We start from the raw sequence: 18124 nt of genomic DNA, 5'->3' as shown, positions 1-18124 counted from the left end.
TATCAAAATATATGGCGTTCCGTCTGGAAAACACGAAGTGACCTTGAAACAACCTTGGAAAAATAAAGATAGAAATAATCCGAGGGGGCTCCCGTCCATAGAATTTGGAGAAGTCTGAATGCACCGGGTGTAACGATGGCACACGTGTGCTATCTTTCTCTGTGCACGTGTGTCTGTGTGTGTGTGTAACCCATTTAGAGGCAAAAACACGACAGAGTAATCAGGTGGAAAGTCGCGTTCGTCGGCGCAGTTTGCGTTTCACGTGCATGCAACCGGGGGTCCGGTTCCACGGCCGATTACGGCGTGACAAATTATGTCACGCTAAAACGCCGCCTTATACCCGCGCAACAATGCAATCGTCCCCTTTCCTTCTCCACGACGTCCGTGCATACAAACGCGTATCGCCTGCGCGAAATAAAGCGCAACTTATGCTAATCACCGGCCCGTAGAAATGCACGTATGCCCGGTCGCCGACCAGCTCATTCATAGAATTGCATTCCCGTTTGTTTCGCGAACGCTGCCGGAAAGTGTTCCGCGTTTCGGTGAACGCGTTCGGACCCTTTCGCTATTAAATGGAATTTGGAGACGGTTGATTTTTGTAATAATAAATGAAGCGCTTTTATTATGGAAACGAAACGTTTCGCGGACCTCGGCCGCGTTTTGATGACCTTGGATTTTTCACAGTCGTTGTTATTGTTAATTTTATCCTGGAGGGTCAATATGTAGGTACTAACTAAATAATTATTTCGAAGCAAATTGAGCGAAAACAGTTTTACCAATGCAAAATAGGAATTTTTTATTGTATGAGGTGATAGAAGAAACGTTTGACTGAATAGTAAATTATTATATTGGTTTAAAAAGTTGTTGTTAGGGACGTGTATTATTTCATTACATGTGAAAAAATTTTTAATTTTCTGAATTGCAGTTTCCGTAAAACTTGCCTCGGTGTTATCACGAGAGCGTATAAAATACACTGACTTTCCCGCGTTCTCGCTAGATGTACCCACCTTACAGTTCAAAAGTTCGACACGACTTTTGTTTTATTATTCTGCCCGTCAGCAAGTGTAAAAATGTGGTAACTTGCATTGTGCAAGTGAAAAGTAAATAAAATAAAAACAGAAAAATACACTGGGTCGTAATTGTGTGATTCTTGTTTTCAGCTGACCTTTTTTTTCCTACATTAGGTTCAAAATAATTTTGGCAATACTTGAATTTATTAAAATAGGTTAGGTACGGGTGATATTTGTTCATATAAAATTAAAAAAAAAGAACTTGCATCGGCCGGGAATCGAACCCGGGCCGCCCGCGTGGCAGGCGAGCATTCTACCACTGAACCACCGATGCTTATACCATAGTCATCTCCCGACTCGTCCCTAATCGGCTTTAAATAAGTATGTCGCGCATAAAGTAAATTCTATTTCACAGGAAAATATACGTCGCACAAAATAGTCCATTAAAAATATATTACAGTACACCGTATAGAATCTCCCTATAAATTTAATATTACAAATAACCTACATTTATACCATGCAGTACTAAAGCAATAATTATACCAAGCAACAATGCATCCTACGTTTTAACACTTTGACTGCCAAACTAGAAACCTCAAAAATTCTATAAAATCAAAGTAAGCTATTCAATGAAATAAAAATTGAAAAAATTAAATGTATGATATTTAGTCCTACAACTCTCTTGCATTTTACAGATCCTAATCAAATTTGGTACAACGAATATATTAACGTGAAAATTCATTTTAAAATCTGGACAAATAATTCCGTCACCCGTCAACGTTTCAAATTGTCCCAGAGTTTCCTATCACGTACATACTAATTTCGCCGGAATACTTTTCATAGCACTCTCTGCGGAAAACCGTCTTGCTCAACTTGTTCAAACAACGGCTTATCAGTGGCGCAACGAGATCGAGATTCTCTCGAGCGGCGATGTCACTTGCACGTTAGAATGTTTCAGCCAGAGACGGAAACAATACACTCCCCTCGTTACGACGTCTCGCGTAGCATCTACTTGATTCAAAAACATTCGAGCCGTATCGCGGAGCAGCGACATTACCATAATCCCGCGGAACTACTTAATCCCCGATCCACCTTACCACGTCCGTGCGTTTAACTTGCCCATTCATCCACTTGCAAAACCGCCACAATGCCGCATAAACAGCTGCGATCCTCTCCGAGAGATAACCGTACAAACCTAACAACTAGTCCGCGTTAATTGTACAAAAATAAAAAGACGAATTCATCACGCTCTCTCATCACTGGGCACGTAAACAGTGATTTTAGGGTAGCTGGATAAATTAATCGCAATCACCTGTCAGCAATTTTAAATGCAAATCATTGGTAGCTTGCCCAGGAAGAACTCTTTTATTTTATTCGATCATAAAAGAATTAATTTTGCAATCTATTTGATTTTTTATTAATTTATTAAAGGTTCATTGGAACACCGTTGTCCTGTTTTATGCGTAGAGTCAAGTGGGTACAACCATAGTCGCCAGATGAGGGTAGGGAGCAAGTTACCCTCTCTCTCTCTCTCTGCCAGTACCGGGTCAGTCACGTGACCTTGGCGGAAGCGTGGGGGAATAGGTAGAGGGGGGAGTTAGAGTGGGGGAACAAGTCTAGCGGCTATGGACAAAGCGTGCGATAAATGCATGCAGCCCTACCCGCAGGGGCGGGGCTTCGTGCCCGAAGGGGCGGGGCTAGGAGCCCGTCGCCCTGCGTACGGCAAGAAAATCGTGGACGTTGAACAGGCTTGTTGTAGATCAAAGTCTCCGATGCTTGGCGTTTATAATTCTTACCGAGACTTCGCAATATCATAGTTTATTAGTTTCCCTGTGGTATTACACAGTTTTCCCCGCGCTGTTGCGCTGGCATAATTTTCTATTCACCGCCGCCGAGAGCGGCAAGTATTCCTTAACGTCGAGCCAAGCAAGAACACTTGTGATATTGGGAGGTGGATATTGTTTAAAAGAATGTCTCCGCCTTAAACGCAGCTACTTTGAGGGAGACTTCTGCTGGTTCCGCAGTGTGTAATATATGCATGGAACACGCCCTGCAGGCTTTATTTCATCAGTACCATGGTCGTTGCACAAGAGAATATTGCCAGCTAGAAGGGTTCTCGGCCCATCCATCCCCTAGTTGCAAGAAAACCGGTACCGGAGCCGAGAAGTTCCATTTCCTCGAGGAGGCCTTAATTAACGTCCTTCATTCGACAACAGATTAGTCGCGGTTATAACTAAAGATCCCCGGGTACGGTTACCCATCTTCCGAAGTATAAGCGTATCGCGGCGGCGTGTATAGTCCGATAACTTTCACCCGGTTTCGCGATTCCGGTATCGCGAGAAGGTCTCCTCGCCTATGCCGGCGATACGAGATCAGAGATAACGAGCGTTTACGCTGGAGAGGACACGAACTTTGTCGCAAACCGAGTTTCGCAAAGCTCTCGTTTCAACCCCATTCAACCGAGCAACGGAGGACGCCATCTTCGCAATCGTCAAACGTTCCGCCGCTCTGAGGACATGTCGCCGCCGTAGTAACAACGTTTTATCTATGTTCGCAACAAACTTGCAGGATTATTTCGCCGCGCACACCGACGCGCCGGAATTCTCGCGAACGTTCCACCTTCATTTTGGTTTCCAGCCACTCCTCGCCGACGGCAACCTGTTCGCGGCGAAGTTTCTTCGAGGTTAGGCGAGACTCTTGAAAATCGGTACCCATAAGTAATCGATTATTTGCGCAGAATTTGTTTTGCCTTTAGTTCCGTACCGATCGTCGAAACACGTATTCGTTTACAGTTTTCGGTGAAGCAGCCTGTGCTCGAAATATTCTGAAAAGTATAATTTTTTTTGACAACCCTGTAATAAAATGGCGGTGTCCTTGAGTCATATTTTGCTTGACGAACCCTGGATTTCTATAAGAGGGGGATTGAAAATTTGCAGGAAAGATGGCAAACTGTCCTTGACAATAAGAAATAAAAACTTGAATTTACTACAAAGTTTGTTTTAGATTTCAAAATAATTGATCACTTATGGGCCCCTCTAATATTTTTCGACTTTCAGCCTGGCGAGAAAAAAATTAGAAAAGAATAGAAGGGTTTGGAGAAATTCCTCCAAGAATGTCGAGTCTATTGGTCAGCTGGAACTCGAAATTTTTTTTTGGAAATGAAAAACCGCGAGCCTTGACGCGCTCCGCCGCCTCAAAAAGTTTTCGCGAACGCGGTGCCGGATACCCTTCTGTCGCAGCATCCGGCGCAGAGACCCGTGCGAAATTTAGTTAGGGACGAGATACGCGAGTCGCCTCGTTGACAACTCGTCGACACGGTTCTTGAGCGCAACAGGGCTTAATTGATGCAGGAACGCGCTTTTACATCTGTGAATTCCCTCTTGTGTCCGGGTGTTATTAAAGTACCGATCTTTATGCAAAGGCTAACTTCAGAGGAAGATTTTATAATTAAATGCTCGAACCATTTCCCCCGGCGGGAATGTATTTCGTTAAACCCGTTCCCCCACCCTCGGACAGTCCACTTTCGAAACGAAGTTGCTGAAAACGTGAACGGTCATGACCGAAACGAATATTTTATTTGCCAACATGCTTCTCTATTTTCGTTTTTGCTTTATATCGGAAAACAGGATTAATGTTTAAACGCCCAATTACTGCGGTGGTACCATTTACTGCGCCTATATTGTAATTATTTTTAAAGCATTGTGAATATGAAGAAAGAGATATATGAGGTTATCTGACTTTAATGGAAGAAATTTAGTATCTCTGTTTTAATATTTGTTACGCTTTAAACATAAGTATAGTTAATATTGGCAAAGTAATGAGGGGTAAGGGTCCCCCACAGTAATTGGGTCCCTTAGCCTGATCTGAAAATAGTTGAATCTGCACGAAAGGTTATTTTCTGTAGGTCCTGGCAATGTATAAATTTAGTAACACCGTTCGATGTAGGTAAACGAAACCCTCGAGTCCGTGCCTTTGCTATGATTAGTATTCTTTCCTGACCGCGTCGACCGCGCCGAGCGTAGAAAAGGACGGCGCGTGTAAACATAAACACGGACCGCGGCGGCCGAGGGGGGCAACAAAAGCGTACCGGCGAGACAATGCGAGTGCAACATTAAATCTCCTTGATTTTCACTTATTTTTCACTTGTTTAAATTTTGCCGACGTACTTGTGGCATTTTTTCTGATTGAAACGACACCAAACAGGATACAATCTGACCCATACGTGCACGTGAAGCACAATGGAACGGTTCCATAGCAAGAAATTTCGCGTTAATATTGTCTAATAACATGTGCACTCGCCATAACTCAGCAATCCCCGGAACAGAGTTGTCAGCCTTTTCGATTTCCCTGTGGTGGGGAAGCGTCTCGGCCCGTTCCGACTTTCAATCACGCTCGCGAGTCCCCTGTCCCATAATTCTCGCAGCTGCATCGAGTCCGGGCCGCCTTTGCACAAAGGAATCTCTAATTCCGTCGGTCATCTTCCCGAATCGCGTTCGATCGGATTTACGGCTTTCGATTCTCCGCGTCAGTGTCGGACACGAGGAGACAGCGAGCTTGAGGGATCGCTCTCGAAATCTCGAAGAGCGCGGGCCTCGCGTCGTTGCCGCGAGAAGTTCTCCTTCGTGCCGCGCGACGAATCGTCTTTCGGGACGGCGGATAAAATGAGGAGTCGAGGATGGGACCCTAATACGCGAGAACGGCCGTGTAAACCGTCAATCCGGCAGTTCTGCTAACTTCCCCGTCAATCAGTGTAAGCCTCTTTTCGTGCGGCTTAAGACGACGCGGCTCCGCTGCGGAAAACGAGCAGACAGACCGCCGCGCAAATGTTTTCGGGACAGTTTCGGGCTCGGGATGGAATGCTTGGGAGGTTGACCCTTCCACCGGGCCCGGGGTGGCCCAGTTTCGAACTGGGACCAGCTTGTCATTCCTCCGGATCCGAGCCGTCATCGCTTAATTCAACAATTTGTAAATTTATTTTAGGTCCTTGCTCGGGGAGTTTAACAATTTTTATTATTGGAAATCGTGCTTGTTTGAAAAATCAAGGTGTGCATCTTCTCGTATGTTGTTTGTGCAATACGTACCCAAAAATTGGGGTCGATATCTTTAATTGTAAAGACCCGAGAAATATTCTTCCGGTCATTCCTGCACTGTACACACGGTGTCCCGAAAATGGTGTATTCCCTTGGAAGGGGGGATTCTAGGGGCCATTTGAAGTAACTTTTCCCTTTGCGAAAATTTTCTCCGCCGCTTCGTTGAGGAGTTATTAACGAGAAACATGGGCCAATCAGAGCGCGGATGCAGTAGGCGGGTTCCGATTGAGCCAATACCAGCGCCGCGCTCAGCCGAGCCGGGACAGCCCTCTGCTAAAGCCGCGCTCTGATTGGCCCGTGTTTTTCGCTAATAACTCCTCAACGAAGCCACGGAGAGCATTTTCGCAAAGGAAAAAGTTACTTCAAATGATCTCAGGAGTCGTCCCTTTCGGGGAAGTACATTTTTGGGACACCCTGAAATTCAAAGATTAAAATTAAAATTCGCAGCATCAAGTTACCTGAAAAGTGGACAAAATTGATAGATCAGAATGGAAAATCTGTTATTGAATACTGTTTTCTGTTTTGAATAGACAATTGAATAGACCCAACCCAACACATACACGTATTTTCTTTGGTTTTTTGTTGTTTCCTGTTGTAGGCCCCCGTCGATTCGCGAAAAAACGACGCGAGCGTTGAATTTTTGAGAGGCCGGCGTTCCCTTTCGAGTAATTAGAGTGCAGCGCCGCCGGGAAGAGGTGTCGCCGTCGAGCATAATTAATCTCGGTTCATCCTCTCGCCGAGAGCCTCAGTCCCGGGGATGATAGCGTTTAATAAATGCTAGTCGGGGTATTACGGGCCGCAAAATATCCCGTTCCACGAGGTAACTTCGACAGGTTGAATAATCCCGATAGATTCTCGCCGGGAGGGCGACAATCCTCGCGATGCAATATGGCCGTCGGGACGCGTCAATAGGAACGTTCCTTCGGCTATAATTTGTCGCAGGTGGTCGTCCCGAGCCCGTTCAGTCTCCGGGAAATCTCAGCCTTGCATCGGGATCCGTTCAAAGCCCCGTGGTTTCGTCGTTTTGTCTTCTTCGGAGTCTCGGCGCGATCCCTTCCCCCCACCCCCACCCCCTTCCCCCACCCCCGCGTCTTTTTCCCTCGGAGATAAATGCGAGCAAAGGGAGAACGACGTCTCTGGCCGTCTTGAAATTTCATTTCGGTTTTTAGCGGTGATCCCTCTTGCTTCGCTCGTAGTCCCGGACCGTCCGTAACCTTGGCTCACTGTAATTAAATTCTACCCGCAGATTTCACAGGATTTTGTTGCGACGCCCACGCGCCCCACTCGTGCGTACATGTCTGCAATATTTTTTCTACAGTTCTCCATACATCCTCCGTTAAGGAAAGCCGGTAACCTTAACACGCGGAGCGAACTCTTCTACTTGTCACGGTATAATTTAATTAACATGCCACTTTGGTTCGACTTACATAATGACGAAACAGTAAACAGTGTAAATCTATTACAGTTACTAACCAAATCATAAGGGGCGCTTGCTTAAATTGACGATTTTGCATTCTACAGTGGAGAAAGATTGATGAAGGATAGACAAAAAGGCGTGCAAAAGTTTTGTTGCTAATTATTCATTTACGGGACCTTTACCAACGTATTCGCGACATTTTCCCGATGAAAAAGAGCCCAAACACGACACAGTTTGGATAGGATTTGACTGTTTAATCCACGATGTAGTGGAACCTCGATTATCCGAACTCCGACCCACCGGTCCGCCGAACGCGATCGAAGTGGGGCTCGAGTTTTCAGATAATGGAACAGTAGCTACATCGACTATCTTGCCAAATTAGCGTTCGCATAGGCACAGAGCGTTGCCGAAAGAATAGCAAATTTCCAAAAAAAAAAAAAATGAATCGCAATATTTCCGTAATTAGATCGGCCAAGGCCGGCTCGTTAGCGTCGACCAGTCGCGAGCGTGTAATTTCGACGATGTCACGTCGAAAGTATACACGCCGTTAATGCGAGGCGATCGCGAATTAACTACGGACAAGAATAATAACAGTTCAAGATCGAAGATCGGCCGGCTAATTGCAAAGAAAAACGGTGGCCGGCGAAGTTTACGTTTCATCTGTCCGCGCGGCAAGTACTCCTCGCTCCTTGCCCCCGTGAATCGTCTTCGCAAAAGACAGGGGGGGGGGTAGCAATCCCGAGTTTTCGAATGATCGCAGACCGGGAGCTCGAGCGGAGCTTGGTAATTAGGGAAAACGATTTTCCTCGGGTTTAAGAGACGGAATCGTGTACGTCGAAGCAAAGTTTAATCGTCGTACGGCTGCTCGTTGAATCGGCGATGGGGGTCGTAAATAAAGGAGGGCGTTAATTTTTAACTGTGGACAAACCATCTCGGCGATGCAGGAATCTCCAACGGTTTCTCGTCCGATTTTCTCGACGAGTAAACTGGTTCATTAATGGTGGACGCGTACGCAAAATAAAAATTGTCCGCCATAATAACACCAGTTCAATTCCTACTCTTAAACTGTGAACGAGTATTCCACTCGATACCATTGACAATATAAAATATTGCAATATTTATATATTTTTGTTTTATTTCAGAACTCACCAAAATAATATTCAAAATAATTCAGTGTGACGTTCAAAGCGACCCATATACAACGCAATTCATAGCACAAATCGGTAAACAGTCTAAGCTGGCTGACTGATCAGTGTAGCTCGAGCGTTCGGATAATAGAGGTTCCACTGTATCGCCGATTAAACGAGTACGCGCGGTCCAAACTGTATCGTGTTTGGTATCGTTTTAACCGGAAGATCCTCGCGAACACGTTGGTAACAGTGTCGCGAAGATATCGTTCGAAACAAGAGAGTTACGATTGAATTGGTGTTGCCGGAACAATACACTCGAGCACTGCCGCGCTCAATCTTCTTGTTCCCAGAGCGTGCAGATCGATTCTGGGGGTTGGGAACCACGACTGATCGATTCTGGGGGTTGGGAACCACGACTGATCGAGCACCCTCATAAAATTTGATGAACGGCACGGTATCTTGTCGCGAGGAACGCGATCCCTGTATCGCGAGGAAGCGTCGCGACGCGCCGGATCGTTCCGTCGACGGATAATCGATTCCGCGGGCAGACATATCGCGAATTTCCGCGAGTCCTGTCGCCGCCGATAAACTTGGAACCTTCCAGACCTTCGAGAGCGGTGGCAGAAGGGTTGCAAAACGGCTTGAGTGGTGGTGGGGGGTGGAGGGTTGGGGGGTTGGAGAGGAGGACCGATAACGCGGCTGCGGATCGACGTTTTAGCGCGAGGTCAGGAGGACGAGGCGAGATAAGGTGGAACGAGCAGACACGTAAATGGTCCCCGAAACGGATAAAAGGGTTCGATCAGCCCTCTCCCCCCACCCCTCTTCCCCCTCCACCGTATACTGGATTATCCTTGAGGTTTTGCTGGATTACGAGCGAGTCCCTCTTCAAGGATCATCCCGGCGCGGCGGTCATGCGCTGGCTGCGCGAAAAATCCATCCGTAGAGTGCTATCGACTTATCGACGTCATCCCCTCGATGGCCTCTTACTTTTTATAGGAAGTATCCTTTCTACTCGGACGTTTAGAGTCGCAAGAAACTCTTCCGTTATTCTGGCCCCGAGGCAGCGCCGGCATGGCAAAGTCGCTGTTAAGTTGCTCGTGAACTGCGAGTCGCTTGACTGTGATGAATAGGCGAGCCGGGCGGCGCGGCGGCTCGTTAATTAACCTGTTAACCGGGACGGTTTGTGCGAGTGCTCGTCTGGATAGACGTAATTAAAAATTAATAGATACCAACGACGGATCCTGACGGTTTCGCCGAGATGATGAGACCCATGATGGAGCTTGCACGGTTCGCGACTCTGATGCGTTTATTCTTGCGGGCTCTTGCGAGATAGTTTAAACAATTCTGAAAAATTTTTCGGGGTCCCCTGGTCTTCCGACAATTTTTCCAAATTTTTAAGGGACCTCTACAGTCTCCGGTCGATATTCTTACAGAGGTTTCAATTTACACCGTTTTTGGGGGACAACAAAACATTATACAACATACATACATTACATTATTTACATGTTTTACATTCTTTAGAAATATCTTAGAAGAAAATGAATAATGGCGTGCGCAAGTAGAGACTTCAAGCTCCCGAACGAGTCTAGATGGTTACATCATGCTGACGAAATTACAGTGATTTCTCTGTATATGTCGCCAAGGCCTCGATGATAAATGTCGCGGAATTATCCCCACTACCGCGGGGTATACCTAGTGAGGGGCCACGAGAGGACGCCGAGGAGTGTAAACATAACGCGCCCCGTGGTCCAGGCGATATATGACGCGAGTCGTTGACATATATCGAGAACTCACTGTATCACGATTTAAGGGTCGACAGTTTTTCAAGAATCGGGAATGTAGTGTTCATCGGAGCCACTCAGGAATTCTTTTGCCTTTTCCGTCGTTATAGTAAATTCATTAAATCCGATAAAAGTTTAGTAATGATCGTCGGCCTCTCCGCGATAGGTCCGCATCCGAATGCGGCGGTTGAAATTGGCGGGAGGTTTCGGCCCCGGGAGTGTGTATTTTAATTTTCCGTGGATTGTATCCGATTCGTATGTATCTTCTAAATGGCATTCGAAACGCGGGGAACGTTTCCGCCCGACGTCGAAGGGATCGGTCCCGCGAGAAATCGGGAAGTCTCAAGGCGCGCGAAATTGGAGGATATTGATTTCCCCGGAGGTGCGCCCGGGCGCATATCTAAAAAAAAAAAAAGGGGGGAAGAGGAAGTGGACAAAGGGAGGAACGAGGCGACAGGAATATTTCATGATATCGTTGAACTTCCCTCCTCCCGGATGAATATTAAAAAAGTGCGCAACTTACGAGGCAGAAAGAATTTTCTCGGGCATTAAATGTGCTTAAAGCACGGCCCCGGCAGAATTACTATTCCCCTTCTCCCGCTAATTTTCGAACTTTTTAATGAGTTTAATATATTCGGCCCGGAGAAGAACCGAAGGGAATTAAATAATTCTGTCCGGTTCTCGAAAGCAAAAGCCCGTTTTCAAGTGCTTCGTTCTATTTCCGCGACGACGCGCCGCGCCGCGCCGCGACGCGAAGCGGATCGTTGAGGATGAAAAATTCGCCCCGCGCTTTCTTCGAAGCGAACGCTTGATGAATGAATGATGAGTCCGAGGTGCCACTCAAAATTGCCATGTCATTATTCAAAACAGTTTTTACATTATTCAATTCTCCCGTGTCCCATAAATTCCGAAAAATTCGGCTGCCGCGCGCGAACTCGTCTCGCGTGCATAATCCACAGAAAACGATTCAATTATTAAACGTCTAGATTTTCCAGTGAAAATTGCCTCGAGGGTACACTATTAACACTGGGTTTACCGGGCCCGGCAAAATGACGGATTCTGGGTACTTTTAATTCAAAATTATTCGGATTCTGAGGATGCGTACGTGAGAAATCATTTAGCAAGTATTATTTGAAAAATATTGCTGAAAATGCGGGCAGCACGTTCTTGTTATCTTTATAAATTAACAAAGCAAAATAGTCACTTTTAGTGCTGCGTGAGCCCAGTGTTGAACCACTGGCCACGTTAAAATGATTATCTAATTATTGAGATTGTAAAGCTGTTTTCCGGAATGCTTGATGAATTCCTGGAACTGCAAACAAATTCTTATGAATTTTCCGTGTTTCGCGCAAGTCTTCTCGATTGACGGCAAATGTTGGAATTGGTGGTTTTCCGGCAGAGCGATCCAGCGAGTGGAAGATACAGAAATCAGCGTTAACAGCGTTTCAGCCGGCTCGGATCAAATGGCAAACCCTTTGAATCCTATTATCGGTTTCCAATGGTTCGCCAATAATCAAGAAGCCGAGGCACCGTCGCGTTTAGCCTATAAATCGTGAGTAGGTCAATCTATCTATCTAAACAGCAGCCGGTAGTTAACCGAGGACTTTGAAGCTCGCGCAGGTAGCTCGCCTGCGCCGCACTAAACGCAACCCTTCTCCGCGCGCAGCATTAATTTCCGTTCCTGCTGGCGAGTCTGAAATCGTGAGCTCGTTTAACAGTTCATTAGCCGCGCTGTTCCTCGCTCGGCAAATTATGCAAAAGGCAGAGGCAACCCCCCACGAATCGTCCTCGCACCCCCCCCTCTCTCTCTCTCTTTCTGTTATCGCAGTCCAGCCGCCGCTGGGGGCTGCGAACGGTCATGTCCCAAGCCGCGGAGTGTCCCGGTACCTCGTTCACGATCTTCAACGATCGCCCCAGCAGAATTTCAAAGACGGAAATCGTGGTAGCGTCGAGAACCGCCTGACGTGTCCCGAATAATTAGATCGTCTCGCCGGAAACGATCCACCTCTTTCCACCTGCTCCCTTGTCACACTCTGCCGACAGTCTTAAGAGATTACGTACCTTCCACAAATATGGGAAGCTCAACCATTTTTTTTGCACGCTTAATCATGCTCGTTTGAAAAAAAAACTTTAGGCGCGTCTTGTTGCGCGAGGTTCGAACAGTGTCCGGTGAAATTTTCAGCCGAATATCTCAAACGGGAAGAAAATGGCACACGTTTTTCTAATGTAGTTTTGGCACACACCGTTCGTGGTGTTATACCTTTGATCGATCGGAAAACTGGGGACACTCGACAATTTTTTTAATGTATACAATTTTGTTTATTTGGAAAAGTATCTAGTACATCCTGCTGTGTACTGTTTAAGCAGTATTTGCGGAATATCTCAAACTGGAAGAAAATGGCACACGATTTTCTAATGCAATTCTGGCACACACCATTCGTAGTGGTACACCTTTGATCGATTGGAAAATTCCGGATATTCGACAATTTTTTAATGTATAAAATATTGTTTATTTGGAAAAGTAACTAGTACATCCTGTTGTGTACTGTTTAAGCAGTATTTGCGGAATATCTCAAACTGGAGGAAAATGGCACACGTTTTTCTAATGCAATTCTGGCACACACCGTTCGTGGTGTTATACCTTTGATCGATCGGAGAACTGGGGACATTGGACAATTTTTTTAATGTATACAATTTTGTTTATTTGAAAAAGTATCTAGTACATCCTGCTGTGTACTGTTTAAGCAGTATTTGCTGAAAATTTGAGTAGAATCTCTTAAACTGGACGCTCGTGGCAGCGATTTTTGAACGACACAAATGTATAGCTTTGATCAGTTGGAAAATAAGAGGACGTAGTATTGCACACGTTAAATAGTTATTAGTATAATTTTGAGTGGGCCTGAATCGGTAATAGTTCACGTAAGAATTAAAAAGCGCTTCACGTGTGAATCAGTGAAGAAGCTTTCTAAAGAATTGTTTTTCCATTCCGTGATTAATGCCTTCGAGATCAATGATGAACGAGTCCGGGGATAGCTGTAATTTTTGTGGGCCGATTATGGTTGCCCGTTTAAACCACTGTGCATCAGGAGATATTGCGCCTATTACCTTCGGCCCGTTGTTACGATCCCCCGATCGAGTGTCCTTAACTCTCGGCGGCAAGAACCGTATCCCATTAACGAGTCAGCGTTACCACCGGCAGTGCTTAAATTAAAAGCTCAAAGATGCACGAGCCGCGTGTCCGACGGGCAATCATAATAAACATGCCCGCCACCGGAGAGACAATAATAAATACTGCACGGTGCAAGTGCAAACGACGCAACGCCCTAAATCACTGGAACGGTGCATCATGCCGCGGCCTGTCTACGTTCTCCGCCGCGTTTGCCACCTTCCGCGAGACTTCCGCGAGGGTAAACGCAATTTCGCTGGCAAATGGAGTGCCCTGACAACCGACGCTCGCGAAATTCGGCTCCTTTCGTCGCCGCGAATCCTTCAGACGTCTCTCTCCCTCTCTCTCCCCCCCCCCCTCCACTTCTCCTTGAACCGTGATTCGTCCCCCGGAAAACTCGCAGTTTCCATATTTTTGCATAATAACCGAGCATCCGTGTGATTCGACCGAACCAGTTGCACTGCGTCGGTTAAGGGGATCTCAAAAAAAAATCTTTTGGCGAATTTTGTGCAGTTTGTCAAATATTTTATTATCGGAACAATTTATATTCTTGTAACAATTTTTAAACACACTATATTTGCACAGGGTGTGGCCACGTCTGTTAAAACCGCCCAGGGGATGATTCTACGTATAAAAACAACTCGGAAAAAAGGAACAACATTTTTAAGCTCGACGCCCCTTTTCTGAGAAAATCGAGTTCGAAAATGTGCCGAATACGCGTGCTTAAGAATCGTTCGACATGTCTGATTACGACCAACCAATTTTACTTTCTGCGTACATCGAAGCTCGCCAGGCCGACGAACTCGATTTTTTTTTTCGAAAACTAGCCGTCAAACGAAGATGTGTTATTCTACCATATTTTTCAACTTGTTTTTACACGCAGAATCATCCCCAGCCCGGTTGAGCCGTTCGTCCGGTCACATCCCGCATAACTCGTGTGCAAAACGTATTTTTTCAATTTTCACTGAAAGCGCAGCATTTTCAAGGGAAAAAACCGTCCTTTGCTTTCCCCAAATACCATTACTCTTCCGAATGTAATTTTTCACAAATTTTTGTACACATTAGCCGGTAAAAAATTTTTGAAATTCCAAATTCGCGACCAGCTCGAACACATTTTTAGAAGAAGTTGTTTTGATTGAGAGGGAGTACGATTGAGAGGGAGGATTGTACGATTTTCGGTGGCAATGCTCGGTCGTTAACAACCGCCGAAAAGTTCGCCAATTTTCATGGCCCCGATGTAACGAGATTCAGCGTAATTTCCGCGCTAACCGCCTGCAGAAAATTTGATACGCGATACCATAATGAACCCCCGTTATTCCGCCCGCGGAAATTAATGTTTACGACACGACTTAGCAACTGTAACCCGCCCCGGGGGCGGCGGGAGGGAGGGAGGGAGGAGGAGGGGGTGGCGGATTGCGAGGAGGAACTGCGTAAGTAAAGCCTCGACTTTATACGCGAGCTGTCTCGAAAATTCTGCGCGCGATTTGTCGGGTTGCAAAAGGCTCGCGGAAATAGCGATGGAATCAAGTGTATCGCGTTCTGCGCACGCAATTTCATAATGCACCTTCGAACTTCCTGGATCAAGCGACCTGTAGAACGAAACGTATGAAATGGTTCAATAGAAATGCTTAAGCTGCACGTCCTGCTGAAGTTTGTATTCCCAAATCGTTATTTAATTTTTAATTTTTAGTTTATAAATGTGATATTTTAGTGCTACAGCTCAGATTCAGGGAGTGAAGACAATCCTGAATTTTTTGTACTCTGAATTGTCTGTGAACTGACTATAATGCGCTACAATATTCTAGAATATAATACAGTATGTTAGAATACAGTATAATACACTGGAGTATACTAGAATGTAGCATAATATACCAGAATAGAGTTCAATATACTAGAATGTACTACAATATACTAGAATTTAGTATAATGTACTAGAATATAGTATAATGTACCAGAATACAGTACAATATACTAGAATATACTAGAATACAGTATAATATACAGGAATACACTATAATATACCAGAGTAGACTAGAATATACTAGAATGTAGTATAATGTACCAGAATACAGTGCAATATACTAGAATATAGTATAATATACACGAATACACTATAATATACCAGAGTAGACTACAATATACTAGAATATACTAGAATGTAGTATAATATACACGAATACACTATAATATACCAAAGTAGACTACAATATACTAGAATATACTAGAATGTAGTATAATGTACCAGAATACAGTGCAATATACTAGAATATAGTATAATATACACGAATACACTATAATATACCAGAGTACACTACAATATACTAGAATATACTAGAATGTAGTATAATATACACGAATACACTATAATATACCAGAGTAGACTACAATATACTAGAATATACTAGAATGTAGTATAATGTACAAGAATACAGTGCAATATACTAGAATATAGTATAATATACACGAATACACTATAATATACCAGAGTAGACTACAATATACTAGAATATACTAGAATGTAGTATAATATACACGAATACACTATAATATACCAGAGTAGACTACAATATACTAGAATATACTAGAATGTAGTATAATATACACGAATACACTATAATATACCAGAGTAGATTACAATATACTAGAATATACTAGAATGTAGTATAATATACACGAATACACTATAATATACCAGAGTAGATTACAATATACTAGAATATACTAGAATGTAGTATAATGTACCAGAATTCAGTGCAATATACTAGAATATAGTATAATATACACGAATACACTATAATATACCAGAGTAGACTACAATATACTAGAATATACTAGAATGTGGTATAATATACACGAATACACTATAATATACCAGAGTAGACTACGATATACTATAATATACTAGAATGTAGTATAATATATACTGAATTTAGAATATCCTGTTCAAAATGGGCATTTCATTTATTTCATTTATCCGCAATATACCGCGAAATTGCATAGCACTCGATCCGGTCGCTGCCCCGCGCCACTTTCAGCTTCGGCTCTCGCTTTCGAGCATAAAAGAAGTAGCATTGATATGGCGTGTAAGGATGCCAATAAAGTTAGGCTACGGTCGCGGTTACCGCGCTAACACCAGACGCATTACACTGATAAGAAAACGCGAACGAAACGAACGGGGCCCGGCTTACTTAATCGTATTCGCGCCACCGAACAGTTTCGCAATGCAGTAAACGCGATGGCAGCTTGCTCGAAGCGACAAATCTTTATGAATATTAATGCGGCGATTGCCTGGCCAACATATCTACACTTTAATTTAACTCTTTTTCGCCGGAGAGAGAGAGAGAGAGAGAGAGAGAGAGAGAGAGAGAGAGAGAGAGAGAGATTTTATCGCGGAGGTAATTGAATAGGAATTCTATTTTGATAAAAAGCAATCTTCATTCTTAGTTTTACCAATTTCATTCCACCCAACAGATACACGTACGTTGTCCTCTGAAATGACTGTCCAGATTCAAGGTTAATTGAATGTCACTATATGTAGAATACTATGTAGCCGAGCCCGACTTTTCAACAACTACGATCGGGTAACAAATAATTTGCAAAGTCATTTTGAAACAGGTTATATTTAATAAAAATTCTTAAACAAACTTGTGAATGGTACTAAGCAGCATCGGTCGCATAACTGTGAAAATTGAAGTAAAGATTCAATCTAGCACTGTAGCTAAGCAGCTGTTCTACTTAATCTAACGCTTAAATTCCATAGACGAATTCGGATAATAGAGGTTCCACTCTATCGCGGATTAAACGCGTACACACGATCCAAATTGTACCGTGTTTGGTGTCATTTTAATCAGAAAAATGTGGCGAATATGTTGGTAAACGTGTCGTTGCAAAATGGCTGAAAACAATAATCTTTTACGACGAAACGACTGCCGAACCAATACACCTCCGGCAATTTTTCGCCTATTCTCTTTGAAATGTTAACCACACACAGCCAACGCACAGCGTCTGTGTACCACGTAAGCGACACTTTGTTCCCCAAGTTTTCACAGAACAATACACACAGCAACGCGAATATGCGATTCGAGGCCATAAACGTTTCCTCCCCTCCGCGGATTTGCGTTCGCCATAACCGCAGTCGTCTGGCATTATTCGTAGACGAATTAAACCATCGATCACCGGTTGGCAAACAAAAGGAGAACAAGCCCGTCGCGGTGGCGCTATAAATCAATTGCCACGATGGCGGATGCTTGCGGAAAGAGGCGCGCGAGGAGTCGAAGCTGAGGTGTATTGCTCCGAAGCATTGCGAAGCGTTGCGAAGCGTTGCGGAGCGTTGCGGAGCGTGGCGGAATTTTTGCGCTCGCTGGCGGGTAACGTCGTTGACAGTCGCAGGGTCAACGAGGGTGCCACCTATAATGACGGGGCCGTCTCATGACAGCCGGTATTTCCACGTTGTCATGATCGATGCACCGTTTGATGCGAAACGTGACCAACGTGGTTCCCTTAACGAATGGAGTTCCGTGACGGGGTGAC

General features: G+C 44.6%; 1 protein-coding gene and 1 non-coding gene across 2 annotated transcripts in view; one reads left to right on the top strand and one right to left on the bottom strand.

Moving 5' to 3' along the window:
• Positions 1–18124, top strand: part of Alpha-man-ia (alpha-Mannosidase class I a) — a 634153-nt gene that overhangs the window by 52328 nt on the left and 563701 nt on the right. The window lies entirely within an intron of this gene.
• Positions 1274–1344, bottom strand: Trnag-gcc (transfer RNA glycine (anticodon GCC)). The gene has a single exon. It is a non-coding gene; the product is annotated as a tRNA-Gly (tRNA).

Source organism: Halictus rubicundus, chromosome 14 (assembly GCF_050948215.1).
Source record: "Halictus rubicundus isolate RS-2024b chromosome 14, iyHalRubi1_principal, whole genome shotgun sequence".
In the NCBI taxonomy this organism is placed as follows: domain Eukaryota; kingdom Metazoa; phylum Arthropoda; class Insecta; order Hymenoptera; family Halictidae; genus Halictus; species Halictus rubicundus.
This window is presented reverse-complemented; position numbering and strand designations above follow the sequence as displayed.